The sequence below is a fragment of the Ranitomeya variabilis genome, chromosome 8 (genome assembly GCF_051348905.1).
Source record: "Ranitomeya variabilis isolate aRanVar5 chromosome 8, aRanVar5.hap1, whole genome shotgun sequence".
In the NCBI taxonomy this organism is placed as follows: domain Eukaryota; kingdom Metazoa; phylum Chordata; class Amphibia; order Anura; family Dendrobatidae; genus Ranitomeya; species Ranitomeya variabilis.
Genome location: NC_135239.1, coordinates 25,763,690 through 25,781,791, shown reverse-complemented (window position 1 = coordinate 25,781,791; position 18,102 = coordinate 25,763,690). Strand labels below are relative to the sequence as shown.

Below are 18,102 nucleotides of genomic sequence, written 5' to 3'. Positions count from 1 at the left end.
TACTCTGTGCCCTGGATACCATGTGGTACTAGCTCCTGGCAGGCCCAACAATCCTGGGGATCTAGCACCATCCCGCTTGAGTTCCTTGCTAGGTCCAATGCCCGGAGCCTGACGACCGCAGTCTGGAACCTGATGACCGCTGTCTGGAGCTTGGAGCCTGATGACTGTGGTAGTGCCTGTAGGTCGTGTCAGAAGTCCAGAACTGAACGACTCCTGTCTGATGTCTGCCGGTGACTCTGGGTCCAGATGTCCTGCGTCCTGATGACCTCGTGTTCCCTGATGTCCTTCCTGTATCCAGATGTCCTGATGTCCTGTCTTGCCTGCATCCCGATGACCTCGTGCACCCTGATGTCCTGCCTGTGTCCTGATGTTTCGCCTATGTGTGCCTCGGTGATCCGTTGGTGCCTTGGGGTCCACTGGGTGGTACCCTTCTGGAGGTGTGGAATCGGGAGCCTGACATCATTATGTTTTGCTTATGTACTGTGTGACTTTAGTAAACTTTACTTTCTCTATACCTGAAGTTGTGCGGTGTAATCAAGTCCTATGTGTCTCTTTCCTTGTCTACATGCTCAGCTGCCACAGAACCCCGGTCTCTGCCCTCCCCTAGTTCGGGTGGGCCCGGGTCCCTCTCTGCGGTATAAAGGGCGCGCCCCACGCCTTCTGAGGTCGGTCGGCTTGGGGGCGTCTATGGGCTGGGCCACATCAATGGCTGCAGCTGATCGTGACAAGAAGTAGTGCTAGTGCAGGAGGCAAATATGCTATTTCATATATTAGAGACATTAAAAAGGGGTAGTCTGATAAATGACAAACCCTTTAATATTTAGGATCAATAAATGCAACATTTGGCAATTACCATTTTACAAATTTTTTTTATTCTATAGATGCTGTTCCTGAAAGAGCTATTTTAGGTGCCCAACAGATACCACCATGACTGATATGATGGATCTACATAGAACAGTCTTCAAACAAGACCTGATGGATCACATTCCCCTTGAAAAGGGATCTGAAAGTTTCCTGGATATATTCATTTTTCTGGGTATATTCGTTTTTGATGACAAGAATCACATTGCAATCTAAACTTTTCTTGCTGTCAAAGCACCTGAGTCCCATTAGCATGGAACAAAGTGCAAATATGAACATGCCCTAAAGCCAATGATAAAGGTCATAAACTAGTCTTGAAGGTGGGCTATTTACACTGAGCAAGTAAAAAACTACAAATGTATAGTGTCTTCCAAGTGAAATGAATGGGAGCATTTGGCTGTATCCACGTGATCATTGTTTAAGCACCCATTCTATCAATAGATAAAAAAACCATTGTGACGGGAAAACTAACTAGCCTTCAATTTGTTTTTCTTTCGGGTGTTCGTTATTAAAATCTGAAATAGGAACATTTCATTAGAAAACTATTTTCACTGCAGCTAATACTAGTAATGTCCATTGATACACAAGCATTTACTTTTCTGATAGCAGATTAAAATCTATATAATTTACCACTAATGAAGGAAACGGTAGTACTATTCCTGTTGTAAACCATTTGAATATAGCATACAATATTTTAACAAAATTACCTCTGATCTAAATCCACAGTAATTTACAGGAAATGGTACTTCTTCACTATCTAAGAGATTCATTTCAGAGCCAACCTTTAAAATAATGTGAACATTCAGGTCTGGCCAAGAACAGCTTTTAAAATGTTTGAAAAATTTGATATTTTAGCATTTTCCCCAAAGATAAAAAGCCACAGTTAGCATTCCATTATGCACAGTAAAATTTGCTACCTTATTGAGTTTTTTCCTCTATTGCTCTTGTAAGTGCAGCAAATCATATTTGTACTTTGCTTGCAGATGGAAATGTAGCGGGAAAGGCATTATTGGGGGAGAATGTTGGTTAGAGATGTAATTGTGAGTGCTCGGTTTGAAGTCGGCCCCTCTCTTTCGCTGGAGAGCCATTAATAAAGTAACAGTACTGCGGCTGATATAATTGGATCCTAACATGAGGCAGCAATGGACGCAGACATTCACAAAGAGATGAAAACATCTGGTGCCACCATCCCGCTCCTTCTGTACCCCCTTCTAAGTATCCACGCTTTTCTTTTTTGTAAGTTGTAGAAGCAGCAAGCTCATTTGGAATTGTTACTTTTGTAACAAAACAGATCCAGAGCCTAATTGACTGCAATAACGGGCTCACATTTTTCCTCTGAGAAAAAGCCAGCTGTAATTTGCTAGTATAATGAGCAGGTTGGAGCAGTAGAAATGCAATGTTTTTCATTCAAATTCATTTTCATAAGCTATGTGGCTCTTTCCAGTCCCAAGCCCCACTTAGTGCTATTTATTGAATTAACAATTGCGTGAAATCGCTCAGTATCTTCAGTTTTGGGGGTGGCAATGTTTTTTTTAAACCATTGTTGATTTGATATTGTAGTGTTGTAGCTTGGTATAATTTTTGCCATCCAGACCCTGGTAGAGGAAGGTGAAGTGTGAACAATAACCACTAAACTCCATTTTAATTGCAATGTACAAAGTCCTTCTATATTATAGCTCTTATGAGAATAGGTTGTTTGTTTTGAAGTACATTACACACGTTTTCCACTTATTTTTAGAGTACATATTCTTAGGACGCAGTCAGACGACCATGTAAATGGGGCCAAGACTGGAAGGCAGTGCATGGACTGGCCGGCAGCTCTCCTGACCCGAGTGTGCAGCTTAAAGGGAACCTGTCACCTGAATTTGGCGGGACAGGTTTGCGGTCATATGGGCGGGGTTTTCGGGTGTTTGATTCACCCTTTCCTTACCCGCTGGCTGCATGCTGGCCGCAATATTGGATTGAAGCTCATGCTGTGTCCTCCGTAGTACACGCCTGCGCAAGGCAATATTGCCTTGCGCAGGCATGTACTCCGGAGGACAAAGAATGAACTTCAATCCAATATTGCGGCCAGCATGCAGCCAGCGGGTAAGGAAAGGGTGAATCAAACACCCGAAAACCCCGCCCATATGACCGCAAACCTGTCCCGCCAAATTCAGGTGACAGGTTCCCTTTAATGTATTTTTATGCAGCTGTCACTCTAGGGAAGGGAGAGTCGCTGGCCAGTCCGTGCATTGCGTTTCGATCTCAGTCCGATTTATACAGCCGTCTGACTTAGAAACATAAATGGATCAGGGGGTATAAAAACCTTGATTCGAAAAAATGCTTCTGTGGAGAAACACTGCATGGACATCTATTTTTTTTGTATGGACACCAGTAGACCAAGCCATGCTATAACCCTCTTGGCACAAGACAATTTTTTTGCACTTTGTTTTTTCCTTCCCTTCTTCCAAGTGCATAACTTTTTTATTTTTCTTTTGACATATAGCCATCTCTGGGCTTGTATTTTGTGGAACAAGTTGTGGTTTTGAATTGCACCATCCATTTTGTGGGGTGAAATTCTGTAAAAAAAAAAATGCAATTGTATTTCGTGTTTTGTTTTTAGGGTGTTCGTTTTGCAGTAACAAGTACTGGTAGCATGATTCTCCTGGTCACTATGATTATGGTGATACCCAACTTATATACAGTTTATATAGAGTGGAGATACAGTTAGGTCCATATATATTTGGACAGAGACAACATTTTTCTAATTTTGATTATAGACATTACCACAATGAATTTGAAACAAAACAATTCAGATGCAGTTGAAGTTCAGACTTTCAGCTTTCATTTGAGGGTATCCACATTAAAATTGGATGAAGGGTTTAGGAGTTTCAGCTCCTTCACATGTGCCACCCTGTTTTTAAAGGGACCAAAACTAATTGGACAGATTAAATAATTTTAAATAAAATGTTCATTTCTAGTACTTGGTTGAAAACCCTTTGTTGACAATAACTGCCTGAAGTCTTGAACTCATGGACATCACTAGACGCTGTGTTTCCTCCTTTTTGATGCTCTGCCAGGCCTTCACTACGGTGGTTTTCAGTTGCTGTTTGTTTGTGGGCCTTTCTGTCTGAAGTTTAGTCTTTAACAAGTGAAATGCATGCTCAATTGGGTTGAGATCAGGTGACTGACTTGGCCATTCAAGAATATTCCACTTCTTTGCTTTAATAAACTCCTGGGTTGTTTTGACTTTATGTTTTGGGTCATTGTCCATCTGTAGTATGAAACGATGACCAATCAGTTTGGCTGCATTTGGCTGGATCTGAGAACACAGTATGGCTCTGAATACCTCAGAATTCATTCGGCTGCTTCTGTCCTGTGTCACATCATCAATAAACACTAGTGACCCAGTTCCACTGGCAGCCATGCATGCCCAAGCCATCACACTGCCTCCGCCGTGTTTTACAGATGATGTGGTATGCTTTGGATCATGAGCTGTACCACTCCTTCGCCATACTTTTCTCTTTCCATCATTCTGGTAGAGGTTGATCTTGGTTTCATCTGTCCAAAGAATGTTTTTCCAGAACTGTGCTGGCTTTTTTAGATGTTTTTTAGCAAAGTCCAGTCTAGCCTTTTTATTCTTGATGCTTATGAGTGGCTTGCACCGTGCAGTGAACCCTCTGTATTTACTTTCATGCAGTCTTCTCTTTATGGTAGATTTGGATATTGATACCCCTACCTCCTGGAGAATGTTGTTCACTTGGTTGGCTGTTGTGAAGAGGTTTCTCTTCACCATGGACATTATTCTGTGATCATCCACCACTGTTGTCTTCCATGGGCGCCCATGTCTTTTTGCATTGATGAGTTCACCAGTGCTTTCTTTCTTTCTCAGGATGTACCAAACTGTAGATTTTGCCACTCCTCATATGGTAGCAATTTCTCGGATGGGTTTTTTCTGTTTTATAAGGATGTCTTGCTTCACCTGCATGGAGAGCTCCTTTGACCGCATGTTTACTTCACAGCAAAACCTTCCAAATGCAAACACCACACCTCAAATCAACTCCAGGCCTTTTATCTGCTTAATTGAGAATGACATAACGAAGGGATTGCCCACACCTGTCCATGAAATAGCCTAGGAGTCAATTGTCCAATTAGTTTTGGTCCCTTTAAAAACAGGGTGGCATATGTTAAGGAGCTGAAACTCCTAAACCCTTCATCCAATTTTAATGTGGATACCCTCAAATGAAAGCTGAAAGTCTGAACTTCAACTGCATCTGAATTGTTTTGTTTCAAATTCATTGTGGTAATGTCTATAACCAAAATTAGAAAAATGTTGTCTCTGTCCAAATATATATGGACTTAACTGTATGTCCAATTTTCATACAAGCCTTGATACAAGTCTATGGGTCAGAAAGGACAAATTGGAGAGACTTTTTTTTCTCTCCACATAAGAGAAAATCTGATGACACTCAGACCACATTCTGATCAAACTCTTCAAAATAATCAACCAATACTGACATCTGAATGAGGCCTAACACAATAAATTTCCAACCATCAACACATGGGGAACTTGGAAGATTACTGATGCTGTGAAAAGGGGGATTTGGACCTTTATGAAGAAAGAAAATAAATCCAATCTTAATGATGATATAATCTGAAAGCAATTTTGGCCCTTACTATATGGTTTCTACACAGCTTGAAAAAAATAAAAACAGACGGCCTCAATCTAATTTCGCAAACAGCTGTCTCGTCAACACCTAAGATGCTTAGGAAACATTGCAAAGAGTTCCATTTTCACCCTGGCACAGGCTCCCCACGCACGTCACCATACATTCTGTCTTTTATTAATCCCTGTCCAGCCATCCATACCTGGGTCTGCTACAGAATCTTTAAGCATTTCAGAATTCCCTCCCTCCTAACCATCAGCACGTTGCTTGTCAAACTGCATGAGCTAAATTGAAATAGTCCTGTCAGTAACATTAAATCAAACTTTAATGCAGTGTCCGTGAGCTGCAACCAAGAATTGTATATTGTCTCTTTCTCCATTTCCTTTCTCATTCTCGGAGAATGATCGGAAACCAGGCTTGCAGAGCAAATAAACCTGCTCAGGCGATACAGTGCAGGCAGGTATCAAGGAGTTTGTTATAATGTTAGCTTATTAAGAGTAAAATTGTCTTTTCTTTTTCATTAAATTTCAATGGAACTAAAAAGCTTAAAGCCCTTTTATATCAAGATCACATGACAAATATAGTAAAAAAATAATTTAATGGAACCTGAGAAGTGATACATGCTGCCCGATGCCTGTATGATCTCAGCCTGATATGTCTGACTCTAAAACATACTTTAAAATTCTGAAGCGCATTGGAGACTAGTCAGGCTGCATACACAGAACACATACATACATAGACATGCTGCATACACAGAGCGCATACATACAGAGACATGCTGCATACAGAGCATATACATAGAGACATGTATACACAGAGCACATACATACATGCATACATAAAGACATGCTGCATATAGAGAGCACATACATACAGAGACATGCTACATACACATCACATACATATGTGATATGATGCGGTTTCTCCCCGTCTGCATCCAGTGACTGATAGGTTTCTCCCTGTGTGCATGTATAGGGAAAGACCTGTCAATCCAGAGAAGCGGATGGGGAGAAGCCCCCAGGGACCCACCTATCTAACTAGTATGTTGTGCAGCTCAGTCCCAGGCAGTTTGTTAAGTATGTTTTTCCCTGAAATACCACAGCATTTCAGAGTAAAACATGCACAGCTGAGTTCATACATAAGTGACTGATACATGCTGCTCATGAATCCCGATCAGCATGTACCAGGTGTCAGATTTACATTAAAAATCCACAGCTTCTCCTTTATTATCATAGTATCAAAGGTTTTAAACAAAAATAGAGTCCATTTCAGGGTCACCAACGTGCTGTGCTGATCGACAGCAAGATAGACACAATACCAAAAGCACAATTGACCTCAATTAGGGAAAAACCAACTTTATTTGCAGCTTGAAAAGACTCATTTGTCTAATTAGTAAACATAAAATAGATGTAAATGAAAAACAATAGTGGCTTATAGAAACACTGAGGCTCCATAGTCTTCAAGTGTAATAATCTACATTTAGTTTGCTTGTATGGGCAGTGGCGAACATGAAAGACAGGTGGAAAGCAAATTGCTTCAGACTTAGGTTTCCAAGTATTGCTACCCACAAAAGAAGGGCCAAGTGTTTATTTCCCCACCAACCTCCTTTACTTTACCCTTGGGCCAATTCCTTGTTAGCAGCGCAATGTTTTTGCAAAAGAAAATCCTGCCATTAGATTGTAAATTACATGGGGCCAACCAGAGTTAAGCCCATTCTCTCTAAAAGTCCAATAATAGCTGTTTTATTTGGCTTTATGGCACGCAACTCTTAGGTATGGTTAACATTATGCTCACATCAGCTGGCAAAAGAGCCGTGAATTTTTATCTGTATTTTATTGTCATTAGGGACCATTAAAGGATCCTGGCATCAACCACTGGCAGCATAAAAGTTGGCATTGCTCTCAATACAGAGCTATACATTACTTCGGAATACAGCAATGTTTCAGAGAATACAAGGTTTTAAAACAAAACATGCAAAGGGAAAAGTGTTACATGGGGGGGTGCAAAGCCCCGGCCACTTGGCTAGTCATCCCCATAAGAAAATAGGGAGAGATCAGTCTATCAAGCTGATTTTGGTGAGGAGAAGCCACCTAGGAGACACTTTGCCCACTTCATCTTTTCTTGGGATAATTGGTACCATGAAACTACATGTTCCACTTAAACATTGTCAAACAGATAATAACTTTGAATATGGTACGTTACACATTTAGTTGATAGTAATCACAATTCCATGCAATATAAAGGAATTACATTTACAACACCTACCTTACATGGACAACAAGGATAGCTTTTAGCATACACGATATTCTTAGGTGTTAATCCTGTATTCAGAAAAAAAAGACAGATGGTTAGGGGGATCACTTAATCCATACATAAAGATACAATGTATCTGTAGCCAGATTTCACAACAGAAACTGCATACATTATAAAAGGGAACTTGTTGGCATGTTTTTATATACAGTGGGGCAAAAAAGTATTTAGTCAGTCAGCAATAGTGCAAGTTCCACCACTTAAAAAGATGAGAGGCGTCTGTAATTTACATCATAGTTAGACCTCAACTATGGGAGACAAACTGAGAAAAAAAAATCCAGAAAATCACATTGTCTGTTTTTTTATCATTTTATTTGCATATTATGGTGGAAAATAAGTATTTGGTCAGAAACAAACAATCAAGATTTCTGGCTCTCACAGACCTGTAACTTCTTCTTTAAGAGTCTCCTCTTTCCTCCACTCATTACCTGTAGTAATGGCACCTGTTTAAACTTGTTATCAGTATAAAAAGACACCTGTGCACACCCTCAAACAGTCTGACTCCAAACTCCACTATGGTGAAGACCAAAGAGCTGTCAAAGGACACCAGAAACAAAATTGTAGCCCTGCACCAGGCTGGGAAGACTGAATCTGCAATAGCCAACCAGCTTGGAGTGAAGAAATCAACAGTGGGAGCAATAATTAGAAAATGGAAGACATTCAAGACCACTGATAATCTCCCTCGATCTGGGGCTCCACGCAAAATCCCACCCCGTGGGGTCAGAATGATCACAAGAACGGTGAGCAAAAATCCCAGAACAACGCGGGGGGACCTAGTGAATGAACTGCAGAGAGCTGGGACCAATGTAACAAGGCCTACCATAAGTAACACACTACGCCACCATGGACTCAGATCCTGCAGTGCCAGACGTGTCCCACTGCTTAAGCCAGTACATGTCCGGGCCCGTCTGAAGTTTGCTAGAGAGCATTTGGATGATCCACAGGAGTTTTGGGAGAATGTCCTATGGTCTGATGAAACCAAACTGGAACTGTTTGGTAGAAACACAACTTGTCGTGTTTGGAGGAAAAAGAATACTGAGTTGCATCCATCAAACACCATACCTACTGTAAAGCATGGTGGTGGAAACATCATACGTTGGGGCTGTTTCTCTGCAAAGGGGCCAGGACGACTGATCCGGGTACATGAAAGAATGAATGGGGCCATGTATCGTGAGATTTTGAGTGCAAACCTCCTTCCATCAGCAAGGGCATTGAAGATGAAACGTGGCTGGGTCTTTCAACATGACAATGATCCAAAGCACACCGCCAGGGCAACGAAGGAGTGGCTTCATAAGAAGCATTTCAAGGTCCTGGAGTGGCCTAGTGTTATGACCCCAATGGCGAGGGTCTCAGAGGAACGTGGAAGTCTGCAGAATACAAAAATCCAGCTCATAGGGCAGTGGTAACTGGGTTGACCATATATCTACTCCTAACGCCAACACTAGAAGTAGCCGGGGATCATTCCTACGTTGATTCTAGATGACACGCGCCAGCCGGAGAATCTAGCTACCCCTAGTAGAGGAAAACAAAGACCTTTCTTGCCTCCAGAGAAGGGGACCCCAAAGCTGGATAGAAGCCCCCCACAAATAATGACGGTTAGGTAAGAGGAAATGACAGACACAGAAATGAACCAGGTTTAGCACAGAGAGGCCCGCTTACTGATAGCAGAATAAAGAAAGGTAACTTATATGGTCAACAAAAACCCTATCAAAATCCACACTGGAAATTCAAGAACCCCCGAACCGTCTAACGGTCCGGGGGGAGAACACCAGCCCCCTAGAGCTTCCAGCAAAGGTCAGGATATAGATTTGGAACAAGCTGGACAAAAATACAAAAACAAAACAAATAGCAAAAAGCAAAAGGCAGACTTAGCTGATATAACTGGAACCAGGATCAGTAGACAAGAGCACAGCAGACTAGCTCTGATAACTACGTTGCCAGGCATTGAACTGAAGGTCCAGGGAGCTTATATAGCAACACCCCTAACTAACGACCCAGGTGCGGATAAAAGGAATGACAGAAAAACCAGAGTCAAAAAACTAGTAACCACTAGAGGGAGCAAAAAGCAAATTCACAACAGTACCCCCCCCTTAGTGAGGGGTCACCGAACCCTCACCACGACCACCAGGGCGATCAGGATGAGCGGCATGAAAGGCACGAACTAAATCGGCCGCATGAACATCAGAGGCGACCACCCAGGAATTATCCTCCTGACCATAGCCCTTCCACTTGACCAGGTACTGAAGCCTCCGCCTGGAGAGGCGAGAATCCAAGATCTTCTCCACCACGTACTCCAACTCGCCCTCAACCAACACCGGAGCAGGAGGCTCAGCAGAAGGAACTACAGGCACAATGTACCGCCGCAACAAGGACCTATGAAATACATTGTGAATAGCAAACGACACAGGAAGATCCAGACGAAAAGATACAGGATTAAGGATTTCCAATATCTTGTAAGGCCCAATAAAACGAGGTTTAAATTTGGGAGAGGAGACCTTCATAGGAACAAAGCGGGAAGAAAGCCATACCAAATCCCCAACGCGTAGTCGGGGACCCACACCGCGGCGGCGGTTGGCAAAGCGCTGAGCCTTCTCCTGTGACAACTTCAAGTTGTCCACCACATGATTCCAGATCTACTGCAACCTATCCACCACAGAATCCACCCCAGGACAGTCAGAAGGCTCCACATGACCCGAAGAAAAGCGAGGATGGAAACCAGAGTTGCAGAAAAAAGGCGAAACCAAGGTGGCGGAACTAGCCCGATTATTAAGGGCAAACTCAGCCAACGGCAAGAATGTCACCCAATCGTCCTGATCAGCAGAGACAAAACACCTCAAATAAGCCTCCAAAGTCTGATTGGTTCGCTCCGTCTGTCCATTAGTCTGAGGATGGAAAGCAGACGAAAACGACAAATCAATGCCCATCCTACTACAAAAGGATCGCCAGAACCTGGAAACGAACTGGGATCCTCTGTCTGACACAATATTCTCAGGGATGCCGTGCAAACGAACCACGTTCTGGAAAAACACAAGAACCAGATCGGAAGAGGAAGGCAGCTTAGGCAAAGGAACCAAATGGACCATCTTGGAGAAGCGATCACATATCACCCAGATAACGGACATGCCCTGAGATAGCGGAAGATCAGAAATGAAATCCATGGAGATATGTGTCCAAGGTCTCTTCGGGACAGGCAAGGGCAAGAGCAAACCGCTGGCACGAGAACAGCAAGGCTTAGCTCGAGCACAAGTCCCACAGGACTGCACAAATGACCGCACATCCCTTGACAAGGAAGGCCACCAAAAGGACCTGGCCACCAGATCTCTGGTGCCAAAAATTCCCGGGTGACCTGCCAACACCGAGGAATGAACCTCGGAAATGACTCTGCTGGTCCACTTATCCGGGACAAACAGTCTGTCAGGTGGACAAGACTCAGGCCTATCAGCCTGAAATCTCTGCAACACACGTCGCAGATCCGGAGAAATAGCTGACAAGATAACTCCATCTTTAAGAATACCAACAGGATCAGCGACTCCAGGAGCATCAGGCACAAAGCTCCTAGAAAGAGCATCGGCCTTCACATTCTTTGAACCTGGTAAATACGAGACAACAAAATCAAAGCGGGAGAAAAACAATGACCAGCGGGCCTGTCTCGGATTAAGGCGTTTAGCAGACTCGAGATACATCAGATTTTTGTGATCAGTCAAGACCACCACACGATGCTTAACACCCTCGAGCCAATGACGCCACTCCTCAAATGCCCATTTCATGGCCAACAACTCCCGATTGCCCACATCATAATTTCGCTCGGCAGGCGAAAACTTCCTAGAGAAAAAGGCACAAGGTTTCATAACAGAGCAACCAGGGCCTCTCTGCGACAAAACGGCCCCTGCCCCAATCTCCGAAGCATCCACCTCAACCTGAAAGGGAAGTGAGACGTCAGGCTGGCACAAAACCGGCGCCGAAGTAAACCGGCGTTTCAACTCCTGGAAAGCCTCCACGGCAGCAGGAGCCCAGTTAGCTACATCGGAGCCCTTCTTGGTCATATCCGTCAAAGGTTTCACAATGCTAGAAAAATTAGCGATAAAACGACGGTAGAAGTTAGCGAAGCCCAAGAACTTCTGAAGACTCTTAACTGACGAGGGCTGAGTCCAATCAAGAATAGCTCGGACCTTGACTGGGTCCATCTCCACAGCAGAAGGGGAAAAAATGAACCCCAAAAAGGGAACCTTCTGTACACCAAAGAGACACTTTGAGCCCTTGACAAACAAAGAATTTTCACGCAAAATTTTAAAGACCAACCTCATACCTCCCAACTTTAGAAGATGGGAAAGAGGGACAAAGTTTGCGGCGCCGCGGCAAATTTTAGGCCACGCCTCTGACCACACCCATTCATAATTAGTCACACCCATATCCACATCCCAACCACACCCATTTAGCACTGCCGATCACACTGTTTCATATACAATAATTATAAACAAAAAAATATGGCCACCCAGTGCCCCATACTGTATAATGGCCACACATGATGCTCCATACTGTACGATGACCACACATGACGCTCCATAATATATAATGACCACACATGACGCTCCATAATATATAATGAACACACATGACGCTCCATACTGTATAATGAACACACATGATGCTCCATACTGTATGACCGCACATGATGCTCCATAGTGTATAATGACCGCACATGATGCTCCATACTGTATGACCGCACATGATGCTCCATACTGTATAATGAACACACATGATGCTCCATACTGTATAATGACCGCACATGATGCTCCATACTGTATAATGACCCCACATGATGCTCCATACTGTATAATGGCCGCACATGATGCTCCATACTGTATAATGACCGCACATGATGCTCCATACTGTATAATGACCGCACATGATGCTCCATACTGTATAATGACCGCACATGATGCTCCAGACTGTATAATGACCGCACATGATGCTCCAGACTGTATAATGACCCCACATGATGCTCCATATTGTATAATGACCGCACATGATGCTCCATACTGTATAATGACCGCACATGATGCTCCATACTGTATGACCGCAAATGATGCTCCATACTGTATAATGACCGCACATGATGCTCCAGACTGTATAATGACCGCACATGATGCTCCAGACTGTATAATGACCGCACATGATGCTCCATACTGTATAATGGCCGCACATGATGCTCCATACTGTATAATGACCGCACATGATGCTCCATACTGTATAATGGCCACACATGATGCTCCATACTGTATAATGGCCGCACATGATGCTCCATACTGTATAATGGCCACACATGATGCTCCATACTGTATAATGACCGCACATGATGCTCCATACTGTATAATGGCCACACATGATGCTCCATACTGTATAATGACCGCACATGATGCTCCATACTGTATAATGACCGCACATGATGCTCCATACTGTATAATGGCCGCACATGATGCTCCATACTGTATAATGACCGCACATGATGCTCCATACTGTATAATGACCGCACATGATGCTCCATATTGTATAATGACCACACATGATGCTCCATACTGTATAATGACATACAGGCACGCAGCTCACACGCACGCAGCTCACAAACACATGCAGCTTTGACACAAATGCATCACACACGCAGCCATCACACACACACGCAGCCATCACACACACACACGCAGCCATCACACACACACACGCAGCCATCACACACACGCAGCCATCACACACACGCAGCCATCACACACACGCAGCCATCACACACACGCAGCCATCACACACACGCAGCCATCACACACACGCAGCCATCACACACACACGCAGCCATCACACACACACGCAGCCATCACACACACACACGCAGCCATCACACACACACGCGCAGCCATCACACACACACGCGCAGCCATCACACATGCAGCCATCACACACGCAGCCATCACACACACACAGCCATCACACACACACGCAGCCATCACACACACACACACGCAGCCATCACACACACACACGCAGCCATCACACACACACACGCAGCCATCACACACACACACACAGCCATCACACACACACCCAGCCATCACACACACACACGCAGCCATCACACACACACACGCAGCCATCACACACACACACACGCAGCCATCACACACACACACGCAGCCATCACACACACACACACGCAGCCATCACACACACACACACGCAGCCATCACACACACACACGCAGCCATCACACACACACACGCAGCCATCACACACACACACGCAGCCATCACACACACACACGCAGCCATCACACACATCACACACACACAATCTCCTCTGTGATGCAGGGGCGGCTGATGTCCATGTGCAGCTCTCTGCTGAAGTCTTCAGTCTCCTGCTCACAGCTCTGCACTATCCCGGCACCTCCCCCGTCTCTCCTTCTCTGCTGGGATAGCAGCTAAGAGCAGAAGCCGGAGCTCCGTGCACACACAGCCAGAGGTAGTGAATCGCTGACCTTTCTTCTTGATTGCTGCAGGCTCTCTCCTTCAGCGTGGCAGCGCCGCACAGGGGGCGGGAGGGGGGGGGGTGTTGCGCGGGCGGTCAGGAGGCAGCTTTTATAAAAAAAAAAAAAAAACAGGCTCTCTCTACGTCCCGGAAGTGGGCGGGGCTTCACCGGCGGCCGCAAATTCGGGATTTTAAATGCCCGAAGCGGGACAGCGGGACCCCGGTGCCAAAGCGGGACTGTCCCGCTGAAATCGGGACGGTTGGGAGGTATGACCAACCTGACCTGCTCCACATGCGAATCCCAATTATCAGAAAAAAACAAAATATCATCCAGATAAACAATCAAAAATTTATCCAGATACTTCCGGAAAATGTCATGCATAAAGGACTGAAAAACTGAAGGCGCATTGGAGAGCCCAAAAGGCATCACCAAGTACTCAAAATGACCTTCGGGCATATTGAATGCGGTTTTCCATTCATCACCTTGCTTAATGCGCACAAGGTTGTACGCGTGGTAGGTCTATCTTGGTGAACCACTTGGCACCCTTAATCCGGGCAAACAAGTCAGACAACAGCGGTAAAGGATACTGAAATTTGACAGTGATCTTATTTAAAAGCCGATAATCAATACAAGGTCTCAAAGATCCGTCCTTTTTTGCCACAAAAAAGAATCCCGCACCAAGAGGGGAAGAAGACGGACGAATATGTCCTTTCTCCAGAGACTCCTTGATATATGAACGCATAGCGGTATGTTCAGGTACCGACAGATTAAACAGTCTTCCCTTAGGAAATTTACTGCCTGGGATCAAATCTATAGCACAGTCACAGTCCCTATGAGGAGGCAGTGCACTGGACTCAGACTCACTGAAGACATCCTGATAATCAGACAAATACTCCGGAACTTCCGAAGGCGTAGAAGAAGCAATAGACACAGGCAGGGAATCCCCATGAATACCACGACAGCCCCAACTTGAGACTGACATAGCCTTCCAGTCCAGGACTGGATTATGGGTCTGTAACCATGGCAGCCCTAAAACAACCAAATCATGCATTTTATGTAAAACCAGGAAACGTATCACCTCGCGGTGTTCAGGAGTCATGCACATGGTAACCTGTGTCCAATACTGCGGTTTATTTGCTGCCAATGGTGTAGCATCAATACCCCTAAGAGGAATAGGATTTTCTAATGGTTCAAGAGTAAAACCACAGCGCTTAGCAAATGAGAGATCCATGAGACTCAGGGCAGCACCTGAATCTACAAACGCCATGACAGGATAAGATGACAGTGAGCAAATCAAAGTTACAGACAGAATAAATTTAGGTTGCAAATTACCAACGGTGACAGGACTAACAACCTTAGCTATACGTTTAGAGCATGCTGAGATAACATGTGTAGAATCACCACAGTAGTAGCACAAGCCATTCCGGCGTCTATGAATTTTCCGCTCATTTCTAGTCAGGATTCTATCACATTGCATTAAATCAGGTGTCTGTTCAGACAACACCATGAGGGAATTTGCGGTTTTTCTATCACATTGCACCGAATTAGGTGTCTGTTCAGACAACACCATGAGGGAATTTGCGGTTTTGCGCTCCCGCAACCGCCGGTCAATTTGAATAGCCAGTGCCATAGTATCATTCAGACCTGTGGGAATGGGAAAACCCACCATAACATTCTTAATGGCTTCAGAAAGGCCATTTCTAAAATTAGCGGCCAGTGCACACTCGTTCCAATGTGTCAGCACGGACCATTTCCGAAATTTTTGGCAATACACTTCAGCCTCGTCCTGCCCCTGAGACATAGCCAGCAAGGCCTTTTCTGCCTGAATCTCAAGATTGGGTTCCTCATAAAGTAAACCGAGCGCCAGGAAAAACGCATCAAGATCAGCCAATGCCGGATCTCCTGGTGCCAGCGAAAAAGCCCAATCCTGAGGGTCGCCCCGTAAGAACGAAATAACAATCTTTACTTGCTGAGCAGAATCTCCAGATGAACAGGGTCTCAGGGACAAAAACAATTTACAATTATTCACGAAATTCCTAAACTTAAACCTGTCTCCGGAAAACAGTTCAGGAATCGGTATTTTAGGTTCTGACCTAGGATTTCTGATAACATAGTCTTGTATGCCCTGCACACGAGTAGCCAGCTGGTCCACACTTGTAATCAAGGTCTGGACATTCATGTCTGCAGCAAGCATAGCCACTCTGAGGTAAAGGGGAAGAAGAGAAAAAAAAAAAAAAAAAAAACTCAGAATCTTCTTTCTTATAATCCCTCTTCTGCAATGCATTAAACATTTAATACTGGCCTGGCAAACTGTTATGACCCCAATGGCGAGGGTCTCAGAGGAACGTGGAAGTCTGCAGAATACAAAAATCCAGCTCATAGGGCAGTGGTAACTGGGTTGACCATATATCTACTCCTAACGCCAACACTAGAAGTAGCCGGGGATCATTCCTACGTTGATTCTAGATGACACGCGCCAGCCGGAGAATCTAGCTACCCCTAGTAGAGGAAAACAAAGACCTTTCTTGCCTCCAGAGAAGGGGACCCCAAAGCTGGATAGAAGCCCCCCACAAATAATGACGGTTAGGTAAGAGGAAATGACAGACACAGAAATGAACCAGGTTTAGCACAGAGAGGCCCGCTTACTGATAGCAGAATAAAGAAAGGTAACTTATATGGTCAACAAAAACCCTATCAAAATCCACACTGGAAATTCAAGAACCCCCGAACCGTCTAACGGTCCGGGGGGAGAACACCAGCCCCCTAGAGCTTCCAGCAAAGGTCAGGATATAGATTTGGAACAAGCTGGACAAAAATACAAAAACAAAACAAATAGCAAAAAGCAAAAGGCAGACTTAGCTGATATAACTGGAACCAGGATCAGTAGACAAGAGCACAGCAGACTAGCTCTGATAACTACGTTGCCAGGCATTGAACTGAAGGTCCAGGGAGCTTATATAGCAACACCCCTAACTAACGACCCAGGTGCGGATAAAAGGAATGACAGAAAAACCAGAGTCAAAAAACTAGTAACCACTAGAGGGAGCAAAAAGCAAATTCACAACACCTAGCCAGTCTCCAGATCTCAACCCTATAGAAAACCTTTGGAGGGAGTTGAAAGTCCGTGTTGCCAAGCGAAAAGCCAAAAACATCACTGCTCTAGAGGAGATCTGCATGGAGGAATGGGCCAACATACCAACAACAGTGTGTGGCAACCTTGTGAAGACTTACAGAAAACGTTTGACCTCTGTCATTGCCAACAAAGGATATATTACAAAGTATTGAGTTGAAATTTTGTTTCGGACCAAATACTTATTTTCCACCATAATATGCAAATAAAATGATAAAAAAACAGACAATGTGATTTTCTGGATTTTTTTTTCTCAGTTTGTCTCCCATAGTTGAGGTCTAACTATGATGTAAATTACAGACGCCTCTCATCTTTTTAAGTGGTGGAACTTGCACTATTGCTGACTGACTAAATACTTTTTTGCCCCACTGTATATAGGAGTGGTGTAGCTAGATAGGTACTTGTCATCCAATATAAATGATACCTTTTATAGTGATCTGATGTTCTAGTCAAGGGGGACATAATAATTCACCAACTGTGCTATGCGAAGTTAAACAACATATGGACTGAAAATCTGAGAGAGATGATCAACAAGTCAGCATTCATGAGACCAAAATTCTGCTGAAGAAGAAGGGGCTAGGCTAATGCAGAGGCTGACGGGAAACTACGGAAGCCTTGATGAGCAAAGATTAAATTGC

The 18,102-nt window shown here is 44.2% G+C and overlaps 1 protein-coding gene across 3 annotated transcripts in view; it reads right to left on the bottom strand.

The window, feature by feature from the left end:
- The window catches only part of PTPRF (protein tyrosine phosphatase receptor type F), a 1,035,200-nt gene that overhangs the window by 691,030 nt on the left and 326,068 nt on the right, over positions 1–18,102 (bottom strand). For all 3 annotated transcript variants that reach the window (XM_077275903.1, XM_077275904.1, XM_077275915.1), the window contains exon 2: positions 7,776–7,831. The gene's annotated coding sequence lies outside the window, so the exon portion shown is untranslated. The remainder of the gene's footprint in view (positions 1–7,775; positions 7,832–18,102) is intronic.